We start from the raw sequence: 14,071 nt of genomic DNA, 5'->3' as shown, positions 1-14,071 counted from the left end.
CAGGCTCCTCCTGCATTGTTGTTTGCCCCGTCACCCCCGGCTCCTCCTGCATTGTTGCTTGCCCCGTCCCCCCACGATCCTCCTGCATTGTTGTTTGCCCCGTCCCCGGTACCTCCTGCATTGTTGTTTGCCTCGTCCCCGGCTCCTCCTGCATTGTTGTTTGCCCCGTCCCCGGCTCCTCCTGCATTGTTGCTTGTCCTGTCCCCCCTCGCTCCTCCTGCATTGTTGTTTGCCCCGTCCCCGGTACCTCCTGCATTGTTGTTTGCCTCGTCCCCGGCTCCTCCTGCATTGTTGCTTGCCCCGTCCCCCCACGATCCTCCTGCATTGTTGTTTGCCCCGTCCCCGGTACCTCCTGCATTGTTGTTTGCCTCGTCCCCGGCTCCTCCTGCATTGTTGCTTGCCCCGTCCCCCCACGATCCTCCTGCATTGTTGTTTGCCCCGTCCCCGGTACCTCCTGCATTGTTGTTTGCCTCGTCCCCGGCTCCTCCTGCATTGTTGCTTGCCCCGTCCCCCCACGATCCTCCTGCATTGTTGTTTGCCCCGTCCCCGGTACCTCCTGCATTGTTGTTTGCCCCGTCCCCCCCAGGCTCCTCTGCATTGTTGCTTTCCCCTGTCCCCCATCGCTCCTCCTGCATTGTTGCTTGCCCCGTCCCCCCCGGCTCCTCCTGCATTGTTGCTTGCCCAATCCCCCCTCGCTCCTCCTGCATTGTCACTTGCCCCATCCCCCGGCTTCTCCTGCATTGTTGCTTGCCCCGTCCCCCGGCTCCTCCTGCATTATTGCTTGCCCTGTCCCCCTTGCTCCTCCTGCATTGTTGCTTGCCCTGTCCCCCCCGGCTTCTCCTGCATTGTTGCTTGCCCCATCCCCGGCTTCTCCTGCATTGTTGCTTGCCCCATCCCTGGCTCCTCCTGCATTGTTGCTTGCCCCATCCCTGGCTCCTCCTGCATTGTTGCTTGCCCCATCCCCCGCCGCACCTCCTGCATTGTCGCTTGCCCCATCGTCCGGCTTCTCCTGCATTGTTGCTTGCCCCGTCCCCCGGCTCCACCTGCATTATTGCTTGCCCTGTCCCCCCTTGCTCCTCCTGCATTGTTGCTTGCCCTGTCCCCCCGGCTTCTCCTGCATTGTTGCTTGCCCCATCCGTGCTTCTCCTGCATTGTTGCTTGCCTCATCCCCGGCTTCTCCTGCATTGTTGCTTGCCCCGTCCCCAGGCTCCTCCTGCATTGTTGTTGGCCTCATCCCCGGCTTCCTCTGCATTGTTGTTTGCCCCGTCCCTTGGCTCCTCCTGCATTGTTGTTTGCCCCATCCCCGGCTCCTCCTGCATTGTTGTTTGCCCCATCCCCGGCTCCTCCTGCATTGTTGCTTGCCCTATCCCTAGCTTCTCCTGCATTGTGGCTTGCCCCATCCCCGGCTCCTCCTGCATTGTTGTTTGCCCCGTCCCCCCACGCTCCTCCTGCATTGTTGCTTGCCCCGTCCCCCGGCTCCTCCTGCATTGTTGCTTGCCCCGTCCCCCGGCTCCTCCTGCATTGTTGTTTGCCCCGTCCCCCCACGCTCCTCCTGGATTGTTGTTTGCCCCGTCCCCCCACGCTCCTCCTGCATTGTTGTTTGCCCCGTCCCCCCAGGCTCTTCCTGCATTGTTGCTTGCCCCGTCCCCGGCTCCTCCTGCATTGTTATTTGCCCCGTCCCCGGCTCCTCCTGCATTGTTGTTTGCCCGTCCCCCCGAAGCTCCTCCTGCATTGTTGCTTGCCCCGTCCCCGGCTCCTCCTGCATTGTTGTTTGCCAAGTCCCCTGGCTCCTCCTGCATTGTTGCTTGCCCCGTCCCCCCACGCTCCTCCTGCATTGTTGTTTGCCCCGTCCCCGGCACCTCCTGCATTGTTGTTTGCCTCGTCCCCGGCTCGTCCTGCATTGTTGTTTGCCCCGTACCCGGCTCCTCCTGCATTGTTGCTTGCCCCGTCCCCAGCTCCTCCTGCATTGTTGTTTGCCCCGTCCCCGGCTCCTCCTGCATTGTTGCTTGCCCCTTCCCCAGCTTCTCCTGCATTGTTGCTTGCCCCATCCCCGGCTCCTCCTGCATTGTTGCTTGCCCCTTCCCCCTAGGCTCCTCCTGCATTGTTGTTTGCCCCATCGCCCCCGGCTCCTCCTGCATTGTTGCTTGCCCCATCCCCCCTCGCTCCTCCTGCATCGTTGCTTGCCCCATCCCCCATCGCTCCTCTTGCATTGTTGCTTGCCCCACCCCCGGCTTCTCCTGCATTGTTGCTTGCCCCGTCCCCCGGCTCCTCCTGAATTGTTGTTTGCCCCGTCCCCGGCACCTCCTGTATTGTTGTTTGCCCCGTCCCCCCACGCTCCTCCTGCATTGTTGCTTGCCCCGTCCCCTCACACTCCTCCTCCATTGTTGTTTGCCCCGTCCCCCCGGCTCCTCCAGCATTGTTGCTTGCCCTGTCCCCTCACACTCCTCCTCCATTGTTGTTTGCCCCGTCCCCCGGCTCCTCCTACATTGTTGCTTGCCCTGTCCCCGGCTCCTCCTGCATTGTTGTTTGCCCCGTCCCCCGGCTCCTCCTGCATTGTTGCTTGCCCTGTCCCCGGCTCCTCCTGCATTGTTGTTTGCCCCGTCCCCCCCACGCTCCTCCTGCATTGTTGTTTGCCCCATCCCCTGGCTCCTGCATCATTGCTTTCCCCGTCCCCGGCTCCTCCTGCATTGTTGTTTGCCCCGTCCCCGGCTCCTCCTGCTTTGTTGTTTGCCCCATCCCCCGGCTCCTCCTGCATTGTTGTTTGCCCCATCCCCCGGCTCTTCCTGCATTGTTGCTTGCCCCATCCCACCCAGGCTCCTCCTGCATTGTTGTTTGCCCCGTCCCCCCTCGCTCCTCCTGCATTGTTGCTTGCCCCGTCCCCCCACGCTCCTCCTGCATTGTTGCTTGCCCCATCCCCGGCTTCTCCTGCATTGTTGCTTGCCCCATCCCCGGCTCCTCCTGCATTGCTGCTTGCCCCGTCCCCCCAGGCTCCTCCTGCATTGTTGTTTGCCCCGTCGCCCCCGGCTCCTCCTGCATTGTTGCTTGCCCCATCCCCCCTCGCTCCTCCTGCATCGTTGCTTGCCCCATCCCCCCTCGCTCCTCCTGCATTGTTGCTTGCCCCATCCCCTGGCTTCTCCTGCATTGTTGCTTGCCCCGTCCCCCGGCTCCTCCTGCATTGTTGTTTGCCCCGTCCCCGGCACCTCCTGCATTGTTGTTTGCCCCGTCTCCCCACGCTCCTCCGGCATTGTTGCTTGCCCCGTCCCCCGGCTCCTCCTGCATTGTTGTTTGCCCTGTCCCCCTCAGTCTCCTCTTGCATTGTTGTTTGCCCCGTCCCCCGGCTCCTCCTGCATTGTTGTTTGCCCCGTCCCCCCACGCTCCTCCTGCATTGTTGCTTGCCCCGTCCCCCGGCTCCTCCTGCATTGTTGTTTGCCCCGTCCCCCCACGCTCCTCCTGCATTGTTGCTTGCCCCGTCCCCCGGCTCCTCCTGCATTGTTGTTTGCCCCGTCCCCCCACGCTCCTCCTGCATTGTTGCTTGCCCCGTCCCCCGGCTCCTCCTGCATTGTTGTTTGCCCCGTCCCTCCAGGCTCCTCCTGCAATGTTGCTTGCCCCGTCCCCCCCACGCTCCTCCTCCATTGTTGCTTGCCCCGTCCCCCGGCTCCTCCTGCATTGTTGTTTGCCCCGTCCCCCCACGCTCCTCCTGCATTGTTGCTTGCCCCGTCCCCCGGCTCCTCCTGCATTGTTGTTTGCCCCGTCCCCCCACGCTCCTCCTGCATTGTTGCTTGCCCCGTCCCCCGGCTCCTCCTGCAATGTTGCTTGCCCCGTCCCCCCACGCTCCTCCAGCGTTGCTGCTGGTTCCATTCCTCAACCTCCCTCCTGTTTTGTTGTTTGCCTCCCCCCTCTCCCACGTTGCTGTATGTTCCTGCCTGTCCCGCCATAAAAAACAAGCACTATAAAGCTGGCCGTTTCATAGTTAGGTTTTTTCTAACTCTCAGCCATGCTTCACAGCACTCAAGTGGTGGGAAAACATGGCTAAAAGAGGCTGACAAAGCCAATAGGTCTCACATGCGACCTATTGACTTTACCAATGCTTTTTACCCTGAACTGTAATGTAATGTAATGTATAGGCATTTATATAGCGCACTACTTACCCGTAGGGTCCCAAGGCGCTTCGACCGCTGCGAAACCCTTCCTGGCTTCCCTGAGAGATGGTCCCTTAATGGGTATCTCCAGGGTGAGACCAGGCATCCCCGGCGGTCTGGGAGATAAACTACTGCATAAAGGACCCTGCATTGTCAGTTCTGAGCTGTTATATCTGCTTCCTATTAAGAGGGTGGAAATCAGAAGAGCTCGATGTTGTGCACGGCAACAACTCAGAACCAGAAATATCAGAACCCTTAAAGCAAAGTCCTGGTAACTCATAATGAAGATCAAGGTGTGAATTAAAAATAGGGGGGTGGGGGGGGGCTTGAACAGCTCGTGTTACATATAATGAATAAAGAGTGTGAGCACGAAGGAAAGCTTGGATAGGTGGATTGGTGGGTACCACCGCCAATGCAATGCCACGCGTGTGCCCCGGGCTCTCTGCAGGTGGGAGACTCTTCACATACAAGCACACCAGCATTCCACTGGTGGGGGGGGGGGGCATACTGGAAGCCAGAGTAAACCAAGGCAAAGGATGGGGTGGAATGGAGGGGCGATACCCAGGGCCACTGGACTTCTGTGGTCCTGCTGCTGTGACGTTTTCCACATAATTAAGGATTTCCTGCATTTGCCACATAATCCATCATCTGCCGCATAATCTGCAAATTTGAACCTGAAATATTTTTAGCTCAAGTGGATAAAAAAGTTACTAAAAACGGGGCCACAGGTCTTCCCGAGCAGGCCGTTTAGTATGAGGCAGAATGTACCATTGTTGTACAGATCCAAGGGAGTTGACACAATGCTAGTCAACTTTTGCAAAGGAAGTTCGCAAAAGTTGACTAGTCGTCCTTTAGTTGCTTATTTCTGCATCTGGTTGTTAAAAGGTACCAATGAGGGGAAACATATACCAGATCTTGTTAGCATGAGAAAAAAAAATAACATAGTGAAGTAAAACGACCACAAAATGTGGCACATTATGCCGAATAATTTGCCTCTTCTTGCCGCATAATTTAGTCAACCCTGATCCATAATTTGGTCCTCCCATGCAGCATAATTCCAGTGGTCTTGACTATAGCACAGGGAAATGACTGTAAACATAATAAATATTCTATACATTTCGCCATATAAGAGAATTAATATGGAAAGGAATCCCAGCAGTTCTGGTTTTGGGGATGTGCTGTCTAGTATGACAGAAGGGTGCTTTCCAGTCAACACCAGCTCTCTCCTTAATCTGCTCCCAAAAAGACACACTTAGTCCAGCCAGAGATCTTTGAAGGTCCCCCGTGTGTTCTTTTTTCCCTAATATAGCTGGCTCTGGTATTCTACGGTGAGCTCCAGACGCAAACCTAGCGCTCTTTCTTATCCTCGTCTTGTGGGAACCTTTAGGATCTATTTCCCCTGACTCCTGCCAGGAGCTGGTCTTCAGAGGTCTGTCTCAGCCCTAGAGGTGCCAGCTTTTCCAGAGAAAAATTAAGTTACAGCAAAGGCCCGGACAAGATACTTAGTCAGAACTTTAAATAAAGTTGTCTGTTTCCATTTCTCACACAGCCTTTCTGTCTTTTTTCCTTTAATCATTAGTCAGGCGTCTTTATTGCAGCTCTAGAACATATTTCTAATTCGTATAAGTGCTGTTGTGCGAATGCACTGATTAAAGGGAAAACAACAGGATTTAGGTGATTTTCCTAATTGTCTGGTCTCGCCTGCGCAGCGCATGTGCTGTGCCATGAGACGTATTGTTTAAAATTCAGTGAGTTTCAAACCTGCCCACAGCATCCAATAGTTGTTTTCATTGTCGCTCTCATGTGCGGTCTTTTGATTGCTTAGCTTCCCTTCATTTCTTGCGTTAGCTTCTCCCTGGAGCATGGACCAAGTACATGTTATTTCTCATCTTTGTTCTTCCACTTTTGTTTTTCAATGCACTCTTTTTTTAATAAGCATTTTGATATTATTCCTGGACATGCAATGCGGTTTTCTACTTTTAACACTGGCATTCAATATCTTATTTATTTAGCTTCAACACAATCTGCAGTCTTCTTTGACCCTTTAGTTACTTACGCACAACCGTACTATTCTACACCACTCTACTTTAGGCTACTCCACTCTGAGCCACTCCACTCTCCTCTATGCCACTCCACGCCACGCCATTCGATTCTACTCCACGCAACTTCACCCCACTCTATGCCACTCTAATCTGCACCGCCTCACTGTACTCCACTCTACGCTACTCCACTGTACTCTATGCCATTTTAAGCCACTCCACTCTATGCTACTCAACACTATACCACTCCACTTTACACCACACTACTCTACTCCACTCTACTCAACACTACTCTACACCACTCTATGCCCTTCCAACCTACACCACTCTACTCTATGCCACTCCACCTTACTCCCCTCTACAGCACTCAAAGCCACTCCACCCTATGTCAGTCCACTCTACACCACTCCACTCTACTCTAGGCAACTCTTCTCCACACCACTCACCACTCTTCACCACTGCACCCTATGCCATTCTATTCTACACCACTCCACTCTACTCTAGGCAACTCTTCTCCACACCACTCACCACTCTTCACCGCTGCACTCTATGCCATTCTACTCTACACCACTCTACTGTATGCCACTCCACACAGTGCCACTCTATAGCGCTCTACGTCACTCCACTCTACACCATTCTATGCCATCCCACTTCACTATAGGACACTGTACTCTCTGCCACTCCAACCAACACCACCCCACTCTACTCCACCCAACTCTACCTCACCCCACTCTACGCCACAAGACTCTACACCACTCCATTCTTCTCCATCCTACGCCACTCCACTGTACACCACTCCTTGCTATGCCACTCTACTCTACGCCGCTCTACTTTACTCTTAGCCACTCCACTCTACGCCAGACAACTCCTCTCTGCACCCCTCTACTCTAGACCAATCTACAGCACTCTACTCTACGCCGCTCGTCTCCACTGTCCGTCACTCCACACCACGCCATTCCACGCTACGCCACTCTACTCTAAGCCACTCCACTCTACACCTCTCTATGCCTCTCTACGCCACTCTCCTCTACACCACTTCACCCTATGCCACTCTAACCTTTGCCACTCCACTCTACTTCGTGCCAATGAACTCCAACCACTCTACTTAATTCCACCCACTCTATTCTATGCCACTCTGCTCAAATCTACTCTCGCCACTCCACTTTTGCCACTCCACTCTACTTCATGCCAATGAACTCCAACCACTCTACTTAATTCCACCCACTCCAGTCTATGCCACTCCACTCTACTCCACATCCTATGCCACTTCACTCCACGCCACTCTCCTCTACGTCACTCCACTCTCTACCACGCCACTAAATTTTAGACCTTCTGAACGGAAGCCATGCTGCTGTAGAACATGGCTAAAAGACATTGGCAAAGACAATAGCTCTCACATAAGCTAGACCTATTTACTTTGCCAATGCTTGTCGTTCTGGCTGTGACATTAAGTTACTGGTCATGCTGGTAAAAAACAGGCAAGTGGCAACACTCCTTGGCGAGATCTCCGAGATACACAGGCGGATTTTGTTTGGCAGCTCTCAGACCTTGGCCAGTAACAGGCGCGCAACGCCCATTGGGCTCAAAGGGCTTCCGCCCCCCCTCCACACCCCCCCCCCCCCATGTGTGTGGCAGCCCGGATTGTAACAGCTTCCCGGGCACACACACAGCCGCACCCGAGCATTTCACAGGTCTTTGAAAGACCATTTGCTTGTTAATGAGGCTTTGTTGTTCTTTCACCCCTTCTTAGAGCCCCACATCTCCACTCTGCATATTGCTTGAAGAATTAGCCCCTCCCCCTAATTTTTTCATACCCCCTCCGAAATGTGTCTCTCCTTGCACCTCTGACCTCTAATATGCAGATGCACAGACATCAATGCAGGATTCTGCCCACACTTTGTCCTTGGTTTCTTGGTAAATGTGATGCTTTTTCTTTTGACACGTCACTCATCCTTCCTGGAATTGTATTTCCTGGACGCCAGAGGGCATGCTCGTGTTTTATTTCCAAACGTGTTTTCAGAATAATGAGGACATCTTGTGGCCATAGGTGGGTACTGTTGTGAAGTCTTTTTGCTCACTCTAAACTACTATTAACTTTTTTTTTTTGCCCAATCCAAGATGGAGAATAATCACTTCAAGGATGTTTCACAGAAACTATTCTACAATCCTCTATTTAAAGGTCAGTAGTCCTCCAATGGGGTTATTTATCTCGTCTTCATCGCATGCATAGACCTTTGAATTTCATTCAGGAAAGGTGCAAATATTTACTACACTCCAAGTGAAAGAGTTTTTGCTCCTGAGAGCGCCCAGAAAACTGAAGAATGCCACATTTTTTAACCTTTTTTTACTAGTTTGACAGCTCTAGTGTGTGACACACGTGGGTCTGCTGTAAAAACTCTTCACTTAAAATCTGCAGTCGGTGGGACTTCAAGCCCAGAGCTGCCCAAGGAGACCCTCCTCCCAAAAACCACAGACTACAGAGGCTCCCAGGGCTGACCGGGGTCCTGAACCCCTGGAGGATGTCGGCTGACCAACCCTTCACACAGTGACCCGGAAACCTGCTCTCTATGTCAACAGCGTGTGTCATCAGCTCTTCGCCGGGTGACCATGTGAAGGGAGTCAGCATCGTGTGACACACGGTGGCACCGTGTGAGTTGGCAAATCTGCAGGCGGTTCTTATACCAGAACCACTCCCCCAAAACTTAGTGTAGGTCACCAACCTCTGGAACAGCCGCAGGAACACTGTCCTCACTCCAACTTATCCTGACAGTGAAAAGCACATTCTGCTCTCACCTATTTTAAAATACCTATATTATGATTCTGCGCTGAGGTTTGTTCTTACTGTACAGATTCAGTCTATGCTCTTTACTTTACTATGTAAGGCCTATCCAGCCGCAATGCATGTATCAATATGCATGGGACTGTATTCCTTTATGTTCCAGCTTGCTTCTTCACACATAGCTCACACCCTGCCGCGTGATTACACCGTGGTAGAGACAGTTTGAGAATCAACTACACTGAAATTACTTGTCTGCACATATCAGGCAGTTCAAAGTTTCTCTCTGTACTTTGCACTCTCTGGAAAGACTGTTCTCTTCTCTTCTTTCCTTATCTGTATTGATTTTTTAAAATGTTTTTGTACATTATCAGCGGGTGCTGGGAAAAGGGGGAGGGTTTCCGGAGTGAAAAGGTAAATGTGATGCAAATGACAAAAACATCGAGATTGCAGCAGGCGGACCATGGAACAACATCCGGTAAGGATGGTGTCCGCACATCGGTCGAAACAGGTCCTTCTTCAGGGCCATTCGGGATCTTTGAAACCTGTCTTCCGGACATGCTGGGAGAAAAGGCGAGTATCGGAGACGGAAGGGGATCAGCGAAGCCATGTTATGTAAATGTACAGGAATTTATATAGCGCAAATCACCAAGTAGTTTCTAAGCACTTGCTTAGGGAACCCGTCCTGGTATTCCCCTGTGAGATAACCCCGGCAGGGTATCCGCAAGGTGAAAGCCAGGCATCCCGCCGCGAGGGGCCGTTGTGGAGATTAAGCAAGCTATTGCCCAGAGTCGCAGAGTGTGAACCCGTGATTAGAGTGGGCACCGGAGCGAGAATTGTCAAGTCCATGGACATTTTAGGACTCAAGACCCCGCCGAGCCTGGAATTGAACCCTGGTCCCGGGCTGACCTCTGCTTCCAGGTCTGCCTCCTCTGACCAGTGAGCCACACTTCTCCACTGTTACCCTGTCTGACTCCTACAAGATTCTAGCTTCCATCCTACCACAACACAGCTACTAACCGTCACACTCCTACAAGTGTGACAATTCAGACAATTTCAGGCCCCCAAACCTATAAGAATGGCTTGGGCGGCAGATAGTAGTCATTTTTAATATCAATTGAATTAATAATTAACGGCTTTTGTGTTCATCTCTAAATTAGCCAGACAGCGCCACCTTGTGGCAGACTGTCACAAGCACCGGTGTTGACAATTAAATGCCGGTGCCGAGCACCAGAAACCAGTGTCTCAAATGAAGCACTGTCTGTGTTCGGCCATTGGATCTGGAGTACATGGTGAGGGTTTTCTGAGAGCGAACATAGCAAGTGGGCTTCAGCGAGCACGGCTCAGTGACACATGCACTTGGAAACGACAGTTGCGCACCATTCTGTTTCCATCTCACTACTTTATTGGAAAGCCAGAAATGTCCATGTTTTGCATGTTGAGAGGGATTTCAGGGCGGGAGGAGATAGGGTGGGGTGTTTCTGGGGGGGTCAGGCCTGTCTCTGTCACTTCCAGGATGGTGGTTTCCTACATCCATGTTGGGAATAGACCATGCTCTGGGTGGTTACTTCTCGTGGTCATGTGGCTTCTATCCTTCCCCACCAACAGGGATTATGGGTGGGGCCCATACTCGCCAAAGAGGCTATGAGCCCTGCATGGGTCAGAGACCCCCCAGGTCTTAGTGAGACTGAGAGGGTTCCTTCTAGAGGTCCGTCCGGATGGCCTAGCAAGGAGGGGGGCAAGTGGGAGCCCTGATACCCAATGCCTGTGTGGTGAAAGCGTACCTGGCAGATGGGAGCAGGCCTGTGGAAGGGCATGGTGTGTCATAGAGGGGCATGTTGTGGAGTGGGGTAGATTGGAGTGTTGGGGAGTGGATAGTCTTAGAGTGGAGTGTTGTAGAGTGGAGTGGCATTGAATGGAGTGGTGTGTTGTTGAGTGTTGTAGAGTGGAGTGGCATAGAATGGAGTGGTGTGTTGTTGAGTGTTGTAGAGTGGAGTGGCATTGAATGGAGTTATGTGTTGTTGAGTATTGTAGAGGGGAGTGGCATTGAATGGAGTTATGTGTTGTTGAGTGTTGTAGAGTGGAGTGGCATTGAATGGAGTGGTGTGTTGTTGAGTATTGTAGAGGGGAGTGGCATTGAATGGAGTTATGTGTTGTTGAGTGTTGTAGAGTGGAGTGGCATTGAATGGAGTGGTGTGTTGTTGAGTATTGTAGAGGGGAGTGGCATTGAATGGAGTTATGTGTTGTTGAGTGTTGTAGAGTGGAGTGGCATTGAATGGAGTGGTGTGTTGTTGAGTGTTGTAGAGTGGAGTGGCATAGAATGGAGTGGTGTGTTGTTGAGTGTTGTAGAGTGGAGTGGCATGGAATGGAGCGGTGTGTTGTTGAGTGTTGTAGAGTGGAGTGGCATTGAATGGAGTGGTGTGTTGTGGAGTGTTGTAGAGTGGAGTGGCATAGAATGGAGTGGTGTGTTGTTGAGTGTTGTAGAGTGGAGTGGCATAGAATGGAGTGGTGTGTTGTTGAGTGTTGTAGAGTGGAGTGGCATTGAATGGAGTGGTGTGTTGTTGAGTGTTGTAGAGTGGAGTGGCATAGAATGGAGTGGTGTGTTGTTGAGTGTTGTAGAGTGGAGTGGCATAGAATGGAGTGTTGTGTTGTGGAGTGTTGTAGAGGGGATTAGAGTGCCATAGAGTGGAGGGGCGTAGTGTGTAGTAGAGTGTTGTAGAATGGAAAGGCGTAGAGTGGACTGGTGTTGTGTGGAGTTGGCATGGTGTAGTAGTAAACTGTTATTACAGGCAACACATTTTCAATTGAAATGCCCATTACATGTGCGCTCCTAGACAGTTTTACTGATGAAAGTGCACAGCGCACACGTGTTAATGTGTGGAAATGTCATCACCCAGTGCATTGATTTGTTTTGATCGTATTAAAACATTTGTTTCCACCACACTTCAGAATTAGAAAAAAATTGCTTCATTTGTGCTTTTTTAATTCTAATATATTCTGAAATATCTGCACAGTTCATTTACAGACATTTAAATGTGGTTGTGTGATCAGAAAAAAAAGTATTTCCTTTCACAGCAAGATTATCACAGAAAACCTCACTTTGAAGTCTGAGAAAGAAAAGTAAACACCAAGCTCCTTCGCAAGACAGAGCCTGACATTTGACCTCTGTCTCAGAATGCACAGCAAGTGAGACAAGTTAAGAGCAGTATTGAAAGGCCTGTATGCAGAAACATGCACTTGAGAAGGAATAAGCACCATGGGGGGACTAACTCAAGCTGGACAGAATAAAACAAATATAGCAGGCAAATAGAATGCAAGCTAATGTGAGTTACAAACCACAAAGCCAATGGGAAGCGATGAGCCATACACCGGATCCGGTAGCCCTCAGTGGAATGTGCGGACTCAGTTAAATTATTAGCAGACACTGGGACAAAGCCAGCAACGCCTGCACTTTCCAGCTCTTGTGGTCAGAGCAGCAACCTACAGGAGGTGAGGGAGGTCTGATGCCTTCAGGTTCAGCTGGGTCCAACACAAATGCCTCACTTAAAGGACAATCAGCACCACTTTTGTTCCAGCATTATCATGGGTGGCAGCTAGGTGGAGCGTTCACACTTTGACACCCAACGTGTGTTACATCACAAGTACCTGACACAAACTTTGACTTGGAGGCAGGTTTTCGAGTTTTCCAAGCTCTGTATTTAAGAGATATGCATGCAGGGTGCGAAAGACATATATATCCACCCATATAAGTAATTAAATCAATAACTCTTTATATAACCTTTACTAGTTGTTATTAACTATTTTCTGCCTCGGATGATGAGTCAAACCTGTGTCTAGATTGTATACAGATTATTCTATTGTTATTACAACCTGCACATGCTTTGTACTCAGAGATTCTGCCTCAGATATTTTTAAAAGCAGTCAGTTTGTGAATTATTAAGCAGGCCAGAACAGTTTTACCATCACATTTTTTCATGTTACTGATTTCTCTCTGGCAGAGATTTTAAAAATAAATATCGACTGTCAGACTCAGTTCCTCATGACCCTCGCACCCTCGTTGCGGTGTCTATAGGCAGGTGCTCTGGGAAAGCTGCAGCGAAGTCATTCTTTTGGGTGGGGTGTGGTGATGCTAGGACACTTGGAGAGTCAATACCCACGGGAGCACTGGAGTACTCGAGTTACCTCACCCACGGAAGTCGGGTGCCTAGGTGTCTTTTCGTGTCGGGCTTCGTCATCGATTCCAATGGAGGGCTGCGAAGAACTGCTGCAGGTGACCAGAGGAACAGTGCCTGAGTGGATCCAAGGATGGATCAAAGAACTGAAGAACCTGAAAGCAGAGGAGACAGAGGCTGGGTAACTAGCCAGTGACCAGGAAGGAACCAGGAAGGATCCAGGCGATGTTGGGTGATTTCAGGTGAAGAAGGTGAAGCTTGTCTCTTCAGCTACGAGGTCCAGGAGGCGTCGACGACAACCAGGAGCTGGATTTCAGCTTTCTCACAAAGGATCTAGTTGGCTGCAGTGTTGGTATCCGGATTGGACCCAACAAGCCTTGGCAAACGCAATCCACGCAAGATGTCGAGATTGGCTTCGGTGCAGACCAGCAAGGTCTGTGGTGCTTCTCCTTTGTAGAGAAGCTGGAGGAAGCCTGGAGCAACCAGGAAAGCAAGTTAAATTCAAAAGGAAGTCTTCCAGGTGCTCTCTAGCCAACGGGCAAGGAACCGGGAAGACACATCAAGCTGAACTGCAAAAGCGGGGCCCACTGGACACTCGGGCAGTGTGGGTGCCTGATCTTCAGTGCAAGTATGGCTTGGAGCTGGAGCTTCAAGCACCCCATTGCACAACTGCGAGAAACTTTGGGAATCAATGCAGTTAGCAAAATACAGGATGTCCAGGAGTTCCAGTGCCACGTCTCTCGTGTCCACCACGGGTCTCAGCTTTGCTGGGAACGTTAATATCAGAAAAAACAATGGTCCAAACCGAAATTGTTCATTAAATCAATAAATGATGCGCTCACAGTTATAAATTTTTCATTGTTCAATGAGTGTTTTGAATTAATCTACTCTGTAGAATTAATCAGTGAGATATATTTTTCAAATACAATAAAGCAACTACCTGAA

The sequence above is a fragment of the Lissotriton vulgaris genome, chromosome 10 (assembly GCF_964263255.1).
Source record: "Lissotriton vulgaris chromosome 10, aLisVul1.2, whole genome shotgun sequence".
NCBI classification, from domain to species: Eukaryota; Metazoa; Chordata; class Amphibia; order Caudata; family Salamandridae; genus Lissotriton; species Lissotriton vulgaris.
This window is presented reverse-complemented; position numbering follows the sequence as displayed.